The sequence below is a fragment of the Podarcis cretensis genome, assembly GCF_951804945.1.
Source record: "Podarcis cretensis genome assembly, chromosome: 6".
NCBI classification, from domain to species: domain Eukaryota; kingdom Metazoa; phylum Chordata; class Lepidosauria; order Squamata; family Lacertidae; genus Podarcis; species Podarcis cretensis.
The window spans coordinates 19,994,359-20,006,987 of NC_137175.1; the positions used below are offsets into that span (position 1 = coordinate 19,994,359).

A 12,629-nucleotide genomic window follows, 5' to 3' on the forward strand; every position below is an offset into this window, starting at 1 on the left:
GTTCTGATTTGGGATTCTGCTAATGTCCTGTCTAAATGTAAATAGCAGTTGTGGGGGAAACTGGAGCAGCCTCAAATGTGGGGAAGCTTCACAAAACAACCTCTCTGGAGCTGCTACTTGCATCTCAAGGGATGCTTTCACAGAGCAGCTTCAGAGAGTTAAATTGGGCAGGGACTATAACAGAGAGAAATTTCTGTTCCACCCACCCACCATCTAGAGGCTGCTTAAATTTCCTTGCAGCTGCTATTGCATTTTTTAAAAATATGTCTATTGCCTTCACATATAAATTGTTCTTTTTTGCATTTTATTACAATTTAACCCAATCATTCGCAGTTTTTCCTTCTGGTCATTGCACATATCTGCTGAAGATAATTTTTTAAAATTTTAATTCAGTGGATTTCTTACTTGTCCAGGATGGGTTACAATAATAAAACAGACAATTACAGAACAAATAAAATGATTGCATAAAACAAGAAATTGCTATGACTTTATGCAGATCATGAAGTGGCTACCGGTTGATGAAAACTCAAGTGATAATAAATTCGTTCTGCTGAAATATATTAAGCAAGGATGGTGTTGAAGTTATATTCAGAGTAGATCCATAAAAATTACCGTATTTGTGCAAATCTAATGCACCATTGAATCTAATGTGCACCTCAATTCCAGGGGTGTCCAAACTTTTTTCAAAGAAGGTCAGATTTGATGACGTGAACCTCTTTTTTTTGGATTGAAATTGTTGAGCTTTTATTGGATTTCCCCCCAGGAAATAAACTGCCACAGGGGCCGGATTAAACCGACCGGCGGCCCAGATTAGGCCCCGAAATGGACTTCATACATGCATGCCTTAAAACCATTTGCCGGCACTATCAAATCTAATATGCACCCTAATTTTTGCATCACAATTTATCCCCTAATGGTGTGCATTACATTTGAATAATTGCGGCAGTAAACATGACTAATTTCAGTGAGTCTTCTCTGAGTAAAACTTCCTTCAGTATCATCCTTGGTTTCAGCAATGCCACTCATGGCTCTTCTTGAGTGGAAGGGTTTTTATAGCTTGTTTGGGGATGAATATGTATCAATGCATTCAATGAGCATCGAGCTGCTGAGCAAGTGCCACTACCACCTCCTCTTTCTTTTCAGGGGAATTCCTTTTTAAAAAAAAAAAAAAAAACAAAACTTGGCTCAGTCTTGCTTGTAGAAATATATATGGAAGATTCACCTGCTGCTTTTAGTTCTCGCACATGTTAATTGATAGCAGGTACTTCTCACATCTATGGTGATAAGATCCCTAATCTGTTGTCAGTTCAGCTACTAATTGATAAGGTTGACAACTTAACTGATAATATTATTTAGATAGTAGTCAATTATTAAAATAGTGGAATTGTGATTCAGTGTAAGCAGAGCTTCCTGGCAGCCACTGGCACTCCTTTTTTTTTTTTAATGTTATCTGTGGTCTAGATCCAAAGAAGCAGCCAGTTGCTTACACTTGAGGAATTCCTCCAATGTCATGTGACAAGCTGAATTTCTATTTGCCAGGAGCCCTTAAACAGGGCTACTAAGCAGTATAGCTGTGTGTTCTGTAGGCTTACATTCACTTACTCAGAGGGCGCTCCATAAACTGTTGAGCGAATTAAAACTGTTTGGCATTACGAGGTTAGTAATTGTTCAGGACATTAGGCACCCGTTGTTAACTTAAACAGCAATAAAGGGATTGCTGCTGCTGTTATACTGTGCTGTTGATGGAAACCCAAGAATATTGGATTCTTGCATGAATCAAACATAGGCTTCCTGACTTGTAGGTTCTAGTCCTTAGGACTTGTTCATTCCCTTTCTAGCAACTGATATCTAACCTGCACATCTCAAAACCTCTTCCATTGAGTAGCTGTGATATTGCCACAGAGCTTTGTTGTCTTGCATTAACGAGCTGCAGAGAACTAGATGTGGAATTCTAGCCTGGAGCAGAGAGGCTCGTTGACAAGATTGTGTGCAAGAGCAACCTAATGTTTCTTCCAATTCTTATTTTGGTATCAAATGGGGAGCGCTTTTAATGCCTGTTGTTTTAAGCCCTGTGGCTTTGACTGGAAAAGAGGAACTTAGTGCAAATGTGTGGACACTAGATTACACTTAAGTCTTAAGATCTAAGGTACTGTATGTACCTTAGCAAGGCAGCTACCCCCCCCCCTTAGCAAAGTTCAAGAACTGGGCCCTTGATCTGTGGGTTGTTTTGCAATAACATGCCTGGCAATTTTCCAACAAGGCTGAATATGATGGGGTGAAATTTCATGCACTTTAAACTGACATTTGTCCTAATGTCAGAAATGAATTTACAGAAGGATAATAAGCAAGCTGTTTGCTTTTTAGTGAAACATGATTTAGATTTTGAAACAGATGCTTCACAGTGGTGTTGCTCCTATCACAGTTTTGCAGGGATAGAGCTGTCTTGCTCCTGAGATAAGCTCAGGCACTGGGAATCCTAACACGTGTACAGGTATGAGAATGCAAGTATTTGATTCTCCCCATTTCACTACACTTTGTATCTGGATGAGATGCGGGCGCTGAGAGGCTGCGCACTTTCTTCTCCTTTCTCTTTTAAAAAAAAGCAAATAGTTTCTTGTCTGTATTTTGCTCATTGGCTAGAGAAACACTGCAGATTATAGAGCTGATTTCACCAACTTGGCAACCTCCAGATATTTTGGAGTATTTTTCTCCCATCAGCCCCAATTAGCAGAAATGAGTGATTAACTGCAGTTGTTTATTTATTTTGTAAAATTTATATACCGCTTGATTGTAAAGAAAACCTCTTAAGCAGTTTCCGAAAAGAAACTGGGAACTGTAGTTCAAAACATCTGGTGGGTGTCAGGTTTAAAATATAAAACAAAGCCAGTAATTTAAAAGCACATACAGTACACTTGGCTAAATTGCAGAATTGCAGTCCCAAAACATCTGCAGGGCACGAGGTTGGCTAACGCTGCCCTAAAACATACAATAAAACTGTAACATTAACAATATTAAGAGGCAGAAGCTAAAAACATAACACCAGCCTATGTCATTATGGAACTTAAGGTGTCTGGGGGAAATGGTGATGTAGGTGCTAGGTGTTGGGTTTTCTGTAACCAAGAATCACCACCACCGAAATAGCTGCCTTTATTGTTGCGTAGTGTGCTTCTGATGAGAAGGCACTTGGAGATCTGCTGAAGCTCTTCTCAAAAGACAGGCAGGCTGGTACTCAAGTGGTTCTGTCAATTTGAAAATGCATTCTTGGGAACTTCAGTGCCAAGCAATGGATGTCAAGTGGTGCGAGTTTCAACTACTTTGAAACACCTGACCCTTGGGCATCTCCCCTCTTCTCAAGCAAGATGTCTTTTGAATTGTTTAATCAAGCATTTTAGAAGAGGACGTATTCCACTCAATATAGCTACCTAGTTTTACCTTTGGTTGAAGTGAAATGGTTGGTTTCATTCTGTCCCCCCCCCCCCTTTGTGCATTTGATGAAGCAGTTTCCTAGCCCAAAAAAGCCTTTGTCACAATATCATCATTGATTTTTAATGAATGTGCCTCAAGACTATTTCATTGCTTAACACAGCTGCCTCTGCAATATAACTCTGGACCGATACTCTAGGACAGTGTTCCAAAAACTTGGGCCTCCAGCTGTTTTTGGACTACAACTCCCATCATCCCTCGCTAGCAAGACCAGTGGTCAAGGATGATGGGAGTTGTAGTCCCAAAACAGCTGGAGGCCCAAGGTTGGGGAACACTGCTCTAGGACAGGGGTTGGCAACCTAAGGCCCAGGGGCAGGATGCTTCCCAATCACCTTCGCAATCCGGCCCACAAACAGTCCGGGAATCAGCGTGTTTTTACATGAGTAGAATGTGTCCTTTTATTTAAAATGCATCTCTGGGTTATTTGTGGGGCATAGGAATTCGTTCATATTTCCCCCCAAAATATAGTCCGGCTCCCCACAAGGTCTGAGGGACAGTGGAAAAGGTTGCTGACCCCTGCTCTTGGAATATGTCTCCTGTATTTGGCTTCTATAACAGAAAAACCAAAAGGAGCCGTTGCTTGAGAAGACTGTGGCACTCTGATACTGTTATCATGGTTGCTTTGGTAGGAAAACAAATTCTCATGAGTCCTGTTATCACTATTTTTAAAGAATGGGACCTGTTACTCTGTACTAGATGCATTTCTCCATTCCTGTACCTTTTTTCAGCCCTAGTCCTTTCTGACATTTCCTTGATATTGCAAACAAAAAGCACTGGGAGCTCACATGGATCCTTTTCGGATCTGATACTTGAGTATTACTTGCGTTCCTACACTTGGAAGTGTTTCTTGCATTGCAACTTGGCTTGCCTTTTTAACATTGTCCCCTGTGCTCCTTGAACAAGATGGTGAGGCTTTATTTGTTTATTTTTGTCAGCAGATACATTGGAATAATAATAAAAAAACCAGGGGTGGTATCCAACAAATTAGTTCTGTTAATGCAAGAATTACCATATGCACAACATAACTTCTTCACCCTCTTTGTTTACCTTCCCCAAATCTGCTCCAGAGGGTGGGCGGAAACCTCCGAATTAGGTGGATGTGAGGTGGGAGGAGGGGCAAGTTCTGTTGCTCAACAGGAAATCCTTGTGCCAACAGAACTGCTTCATTAAATATTATTATTATATTTATTTATTTATTTATTTATTTACCTACCTACCTACCTACCTACCCACCCACCCGCCCATCTGGCTGGGTCCCCCCCCCCCCACTCTGGGTGCCTTACAACCTATCTAAAAACATAATAAAAACATCAATCCTTAATAACTTCCCTAAACAATTTGGTTTAAGTGTAAACAATGAAATACTCCCTTTCTGGAATATAGAATTGTAGAGTTGGAAGGGACCCTGAGGATCATCTATTCCACCTGCCACGATGCAGGAATATGCAGCTGTCCCATATGAGGATTGTTTACATTGTTGCTGTTGGCCATTTCCTGTAGGCTTCCATGCTTTGAGTTCTATCTAACAAGATGGGTCTATTTCTATTTAATTTATTTGCATTATTCATATCCTACTCTTCTTGTTCCTGTAATCTCAGACTAATAATCAATATTAAACTTCCAATTCTACAGTTCTATGATTCTATTAAAACAATATTTCTTTTGCTTAAAAAGGTAAAGGGACCCCTGACCATTAGGTCCAGTCGTGACCGACTCTGCGGTTGTGGCACTCATCTCACTTTATTGGCCGTGGGAGCCGCTTCCGGGTCATCTGGCCAGCATGACTAAGCCGCTTCTGGTGAACCAGAGCAGCACACGGAAACGCTGTTTACCTTCCTGCCGGAACGGTACCTATTTATCTACTTGCACTTTGACGTGCTTTCGAACTGCTAGGTTGGCAGGAGCAGGGACCGAGCAACAGGAGCTCACCCCGTCACAGGGATTCAAACCGCTGACCTTCTGATCGGCAAGTCCTAGGCTCTGTGGTTTAACCCACAGCGCCACCCGCATCTTTTGCATACAACAATATTAAAAGACAATCTGCTAACAACACCAGCAGTCAAGGAAGGGACATTGCTCGAATCAAATGCTGAGATAGCCATGTTTTTGCCTGGTGTTGAAAGTGAGGTGTTGCCTTTTTCCTACCCATGGCCCACGGCATGAAAATTTAGGGCAGCTTTCCCCTACCTGGCGCCCTCCAGATGTTTTGGATTGCAACATGCATCAGCATAAGCCTGCAGAGCTATGCTAAGCAGGGGCTGGTGGAAGTTGTAGCCCAGAACATCTGGAGAGCCCTAGGCTGTGGGAGGCTAGTTTTAGGGTGTTTGAGCAGTCATAAAGCTTTTGAGAGGAGAGCCTCTGATGGCAACAGTTTGAATGCAGACAGTCGTTCTTGCTGTACATCACAGCCTGGCCAGAAACCGGTAGCAGGAAGGAGAAGTTAGCAATTGCATCATCCTGGAAATGGGCAGCAACTAAAATTAAAGCTGTGCTGAAACTAGTTTTGGAGAGGAGTGGACAGTGATAATCAGGGAAGGGAGGGGGAGAGTATTTGTTGTGTTAGGAGTGGTAGGATTGCAACAGCAGTTGGAAGGGAGTGAAGTCATGTGTGCACAGGCATAAGGGGAGAATGACACAGTGACTCTGGGGAACGGAAAGCACTTGTTGGGTACACACGTGGGCATGGTGTACTTCAGAAGAGGTCCTGGATTTTCTACGAGACTGTTCCAGTCCTGTTAATTTTGCTCATGAGGTGACATTGGGAAGTTCAACTCTGAATACTCCATTGTTTGTAGGCAACAGTGAATCTATTACTGAGCTTGAAGGCAGAGCATGGACGCATTGACAAAGAATATTTTGTCTTGTTATAAAAAGACTTTTTCATTCACAAAAGGGGCAGAATGAATTCTGTGGAGGTCTCAGTAGGAACTTTCAGTTCCAAATGTGAATTGTAACTTGAAGCAAGGGTCCACAAATGCCCACAACATAGGAAGTTGCCTTGGGCAGAGTGAGGCCAGTGGTCCATCCAGCCCAGTGTTGCTTACACTGATTGGCAGTGACGCTCAGGGTTTCAAGACAGGAAACCTTCCCAGTCCTGCCTGGAGATTCCAGGGTTTGAACTCAGAACCTTCTGCATGCAAAGCCTATGCTCTTCCACTGAGCTGTGGCCCATTCCCTAGGTCAGCTTGACATACCAGCAAGCTTATTTTTCTCCTTTCTCCCAATTTAGAGCCCTCTAGCAACCAGAGAGGGCTGGAGGGGAGGCAGCCTTGCCTCCCTTGTGCAGACACTCGGATAGGAGAAGAAACAGCGGAGCGAATTCCTGCTGTTTCTTATTTGGACTAAAGCATACCTGAGAACCTGTTTGCGGTTCCTTGGGAGCAGTGCTAGAAAACAGGTGCCAGGCATGTTTTGCAACTGGCTCGGGTCCAATTGAGACGACATAAGAAATCTCTGGATGTCAGGTTGGCAACTGGGGAAAGCAAAATATCACTTAGAGGGATCTGATATATATCTGAGTTTTTAACACTGCTTAGGAGTCTTCCTCACCAGTGGTAAAGGATCACTTCTATTAGGTCAAATGAAATGGCAATTTCTAAGTAAAAGTATGGCAGAAAAGATGGCGGTTTGGGAAGGTTTGATGCATGAAGAAGTAAAGGTAGAAACTAATACAGCGGTACCTCGGGTTACAAATGCTTCGGGTTACGTGTTTTCAGGTTGCGGACTGCGGGAAACCCAAAAGTACCAGAAAGGGTTACTTCCGGGTTTCGCTGCTCATGCATGCTCAGAAGACCAAATTGCGCCATGCGTGTGTGGAGACGCACCGCTGCAGGTTATGAACGCTGCGGGTTGTGGACGTGCCTCTGTCACGGATTACGTCTGCAACCTGAGGTTCCACTGTATGTAGCCTTGTGGTTTTCTTACCAGATCTCTTCCTAGACAGAATCTGCTAGCAAACTTAAGAAGCTAACACTAAAGTAGTAGGGCCAACGCTTTGTCAAGTTTAAAGCATGCATTTCTGGAGAGCAGCATTGGACTCAAGAGTCTGCTCTGTCCCAGAATCTTTGCACCATATCATGCCAGACCATGACTGTGAGACTGTCTTCCTCCACAGCAAATCTGATGGAAATATGCGTCTCCTGGGAAGTTATGGCTTCTTGTCAATGTGGTGACAGCTTGTGTGTTGGCTTCTGTAAGCCTCATTCCATCCCCAACCACGCCTCCCTCACAAGCACATATTTCAAGCCCTCTCGCCTCTGCAATCACACACCGCTCCTGGCATCACAAAAATCACAGTGCAGGCAAGTAGGAACCAGGCACTAATAGTATTCTCAGCACACCAACCCAGTTAACTAACTTGCTCAGACGTTCACCCAGCTCTCACTCGGCAGGGTAAGATTTATAGGGGCTGGGGAATGCTGGCAACCAGCCAGCCCCATCACATGCTCCCACTTTGGCGACTAGTTGTTACAACCTTCCTGAGGGGCCTCACCCAGCGATACTTGCTCACAGGATCACTACTTCATGACACAATGGACATTAAAAAAACACACCTCGTGGCAATCAATTAGGGTGGTGCCCTTGTCCCAACTCCTGACCTCAAAGGAACAGCTTCTCTTAGTGGCTGCTCTTATAACATGCCATACATAGCTCCTACATAGCTCATGAAGCTGTCTCCCCCCCAAGATACAGATGTTAAAAGCCAGCTGTTCAGCAGCAAGGAGCAGAAAATAGCTGCCCAGCTATTCTGCTAGCAGCTATGACTCCTAAGGCTAAATGGTCAGGGCTCACAGAAACACAGGGGTAGGGGAAGGCATACAAAAAAATTATGAAAGCTTCTTGATTAAATGTTTGATCAGTCACTTGGCCAGCATCCCAGCCTGACTTTAAAGGGCACACTTCACTTTCTCTTTACAGTGTTTCCAACTTTTAACTCTTTCATATTCCTGTTCTAGGTGATCCATGCGTATATTTCCTGCCGGATCAGTTACGAAACCCCGAATGTAATTTCTGTGTTGCTGAATTTATGTTCTGATATTCTACTCATCAAATATTTCACTTTAAAACTCAGCATATAAGGGTCAACTACACACTCTGCTGAGAACACTAGGAAACCTGTTGAGGCTCTTTGCCTGAGTAGTTTCAGAATACCGTACATAAATTCTGTTAAGAGCTGCTGCTAAATTGCATTAGACTTCCTCATACTTGGCCTGTGAATCATGAATCTCTGCATGCTTATTGCTGTACTTCAGAATAAGTGCCCAATTCAGGTGAGAGTGGCTCTCATCCTTCCCTATCCAGTAGCTGGCAGCTTTTTCTTGCTTTGTAAGTGGTTAACAAGTCACATTAGTGTCCTGTTTCTTTTCCTGAAGAGAGATGAGAGATTATTGGACAAAGCAAACATAATTTGGAGCCACATTCATATTTACTCTTGCATCTTATGAGTATCAGAGACCTTTTGAGCTTCTGTGATTAGAAATTAGGGATAAATTATAATTAAGCATGTACTCCCAAATGTATTGCTCTGCTTTCCTTTGGACCACATCAGCGAGGCCAAGTGGGGGAGGGTCTTGTCAACCTGGGCAACCCAGGACCTCCATATACACTGCCCAGGCTTGTGCCCCAGGTAGGTCACTTTTGTGCTGCTAACACAGCAGATTGACTCCTCCCCCAACCCAATGCACTCCATTGTCTCTTGAGACAGACGGATGGCAATAACTCCTATTAATATTAATGTGATTTAAGTGTGACTGATTTGGGTTTGACCATGGCCTTTATACCAATACATAATACAACTAGATGCAAAATGAAACAGAGAAGGTAGCATGAACTGGTAATGTGAAGTATTTATATTCTTCTGCCAGCGTTCTGCATATCTTACAGTCCTTAGTGTTGCTAGTGCCTTAGTGTGGCCAGGTGCATTAGAGATGGAATGCATTCTTGACAGCCTCTCCTGAAACATTTCGTGTAGCTTATCAGGAATCGCAAACCACAAGCCACAAATTCAATCGCTGTAGTACAAGTGATTGCTTACCACAAATTCCCCCCTAATGGCCAGTGCTTCCAGGCAGCAGGCCGCAAGAAAAGATTCTTCAGGTGAAGTTCACTAGGCCAAGGTTGGAGACCTGTGCTGCTCCAGATGTTATGTGACCTCAGCTCTCATCATCCCATGACCATTGGCTATGTGGGTTGGGATATGTTGGTGTAGAGTCCAACATCATCTGAAGGTAGAGCATGAGACTCTTAATCTCATTGCAGGGGGTTGGGTTAGATGACCCTTGAAGTTTCTTCCAATTCTACAGTTCTATGAGTCTTTGAAGAATTATAGCTCCTCACCCTTGCCAACTTTGGACATGCCTGCTCTAGGCTGATTTGTGAAACTGGGTAGAGTTGGGGCAATTAGCCCTGCCCAGGGGCTTCCACAGACTGATCTGGTCTTGGATGTCCATTGTTATTTTTAGAATCTGAGGTGCTATTTGCTACTTATCTGCTTTAAATGGCCTTTGCCAACCTGATACCCTCTAGCTGTTTTGGACTGCTTGGCAAAGGCTGTCTTAAAAGCCCTGGGCTGTAACATCTATTTTCAAGGTTTCTATAGCTGCGAGGTCTTTGATGTATAGCATCATTTATCAGGGTTGACTTCAGGGTTCCCTCCCCCCTTACTTCCATTTCCATCCTCCATTTCCACAATGATGTGTACAACACAACTCTCAAAGCCACCAGTCATAAAATGTAAGCTTAATAAATGGTCCAGCAATGAAGGTAGCAGTGAAAAGCATCAGAGGCCAAATTAAGAAAATGCCTGGGGTAATAAAATCCTTGGTGCCTGTAGGTCTTGTGCAAGCTGGCCTGCTTCAGCACTGCTCTTCCTTGTTTACCATGCCCTTTTAACTCTCACGAGAGTTCTCTGTTCCGCATTTGGTAGGAATAGAGTGTTTAGGCATCTCATGCTTGCATTTCTGCCTGGGAGGATTTCACAAGAGTATTATATGCGCTCAGTTGAAATCATGCACGCTTATATTGTGATGGAGGTGAAGAGGCCGATAGCCTTTATGAATGTAAATGGTTGCTTTAGAGATGTAGTACACTCTGTGTTGAGCAAAGTGAACCCCTGCCCGGCTATGTGTTAATGTAGAAAAGAATTCCTTTCTGCAAATAGATGAGAAAAATGTGGCATGCTGCTAAAAGTGAATGACCTGTCTTCCAGATTGTTACACTTATTTGCTGTCTGGAATCCTGCTAATTCTGAACCAAATCCTGTTAACTGGGATCTAAGAGAGCTGATCTAAGTGGCCTGATTGGAAGATGAAGTTTGGCTCGCCAGCCGTGATTTGTGTGAGCCACGTGCTTAGATTTGCTCATGGCTCAGGGCAAATGATACGAGTTCCCTTGTTAAGAGGATAAGATATATTGGGACCCAGTGCCTCCCTCAACACCACTCTCTTGGCCTATTGAATTGGGACCAGGCTACACCTAATGTTAATTGCATTAAAGGTATATGTTTAAGAGTGTAAATAGCTGCTGAGCAACACCCTAAGCAGGATAGTGGCTGTTGCATTGGGAGGATAGACTTAAGTCTTACTGGTGAAAATCCATCCACTCTTCTGCCTCTTATAGCTGGTTCTGATGGGAGCTTCCCACCCAGGACAGATAGCAGCTTTGGGAAAGGGGATTTTCACCAGGAGCATGTCAGGGGCCAAAGGGCTAATCCACACACAGTCCTGGCCAAGGGAAGCTTTCATGGCAAATATTTTTGTCCCAACTAATCAAAACATGCAAAATCTATGCCCGCAAGATGAGCCTCTTTTTGGTTTCTAGGCTGCTTGTTTGCAAATGCCATTGAACACAGTAGCTTGCGAGCTCTTTGACTATTTCCAGAGTGCCATGATTAAACAAGCCACACCTTGCAAGTCAAATCAAAGTGCTTTGTTCGTAATCTGATTGCAATGCAGCTCTCCTTGCTGCTCCTCTGCTTTGTTGCAGTCTCACTCAAGTAACCAGATCACTCTTGCATTATCATTATTTGTGAATGAAAACTGTGCAGCCTGGTTTACTAGTGCTTTATACAGGCCTCAAGCAAATGTTACTGGAAGCTAAACTTCAGAACCTTGTGGGGATTCCTTTTACTTCGTGTCAGGTTGCTAACGTTGGGATCAAGAGGTAGACTTAATTTAATCTTTCTCTCTTGCCCCTGCCCTACCCTGTTAGATGAGTCACTGGTGTAGAAATGCCGTCAACACTTCAGCAGTGTGTGTTGTAAAGTTGCAGTGCAGTGAGCTAGTTTAGCACAGTTAAAACTGAATTGGGAAGCTCCTACTTCAGACCTTGCCTTTGGTATAAAGTTTCTATCAGACCCTGCACTCCCTTGGCTTTCCTTCTGCCCCTGCAATGTGGTGGCAGTACAGACCCCGCTTACAGGATACCATAAGGATTACTGAGAAAGTATGCATGAAGCTTTTTGAACTTTTAGAAGTGCTTTATTAATAGCAAATGGCTCCTGTGTCAACCTAGAGGGAGGGCTTGGGTGGAATGCCACTTTGTCTTAGGTCCTGTGCTGCTCAACATCCTTAGAAATGGCTCCAGTGAAGGAGCAGAGGGGATGCTTAACAGATTTGCAGATCACAGAAAGCTGTTGGAAGGGGTGGCTAAACACCATAAAAGACAAAGTCAAGATTGAGTTGGATGGTTTAGAATGCTGGGCCACAACCAGCAACATGAAATTCAACAGAAATAAATGTGAAGTCTTGCATTTCACTACCAAATTTCAATGGTGGAAATGCAGTGTGGAGAGAGACCCAACTCAGCAGCAATACGTGTGCAAAGAATCTAGGTGTCTTAGCTGATCTCAAGCAGAACATGAGCCAGCAGTGCAGGTGCTAAGAAGGTTAGTGCAATTGCAGGCTGCATTAATAGGAGCATAGTGTCCAAATCACTCTATTTCCACTCTATTCTGTGTCAATCAGGCTGCATTTGGAATGTGCTGTTGGTTCTGGGTGTTGCATTTTAAGGAGGATACTGTCCAACTATGGTATGTCCAGAGAGAGAGGCTGGGATGGTGAAGAGTCTGGAAACCAAGTCATATGAGCAACAGCTGAAAAAATGAACCTCGTTTAGCTTGGAGAGGAGAAGATTGGAGGGAGGGAGCG

General features: G+C 43.5%; 1 protein-coding gene across 1 annotated transcript in view; it reads left to right on the forward strand.

Annotated features, from left to right (window-relative positions):
* LOC307217854 (plasmanylethanolamine desaturase 1-like) overlaps positions 1-12,629 on the forward strand; it is a 32,953-nt gene that overhangs the window by 12,518 nt on the left and 7,806 nt on the right. The gene's annotated exons all lie outside the window — the stretch shown is intronic.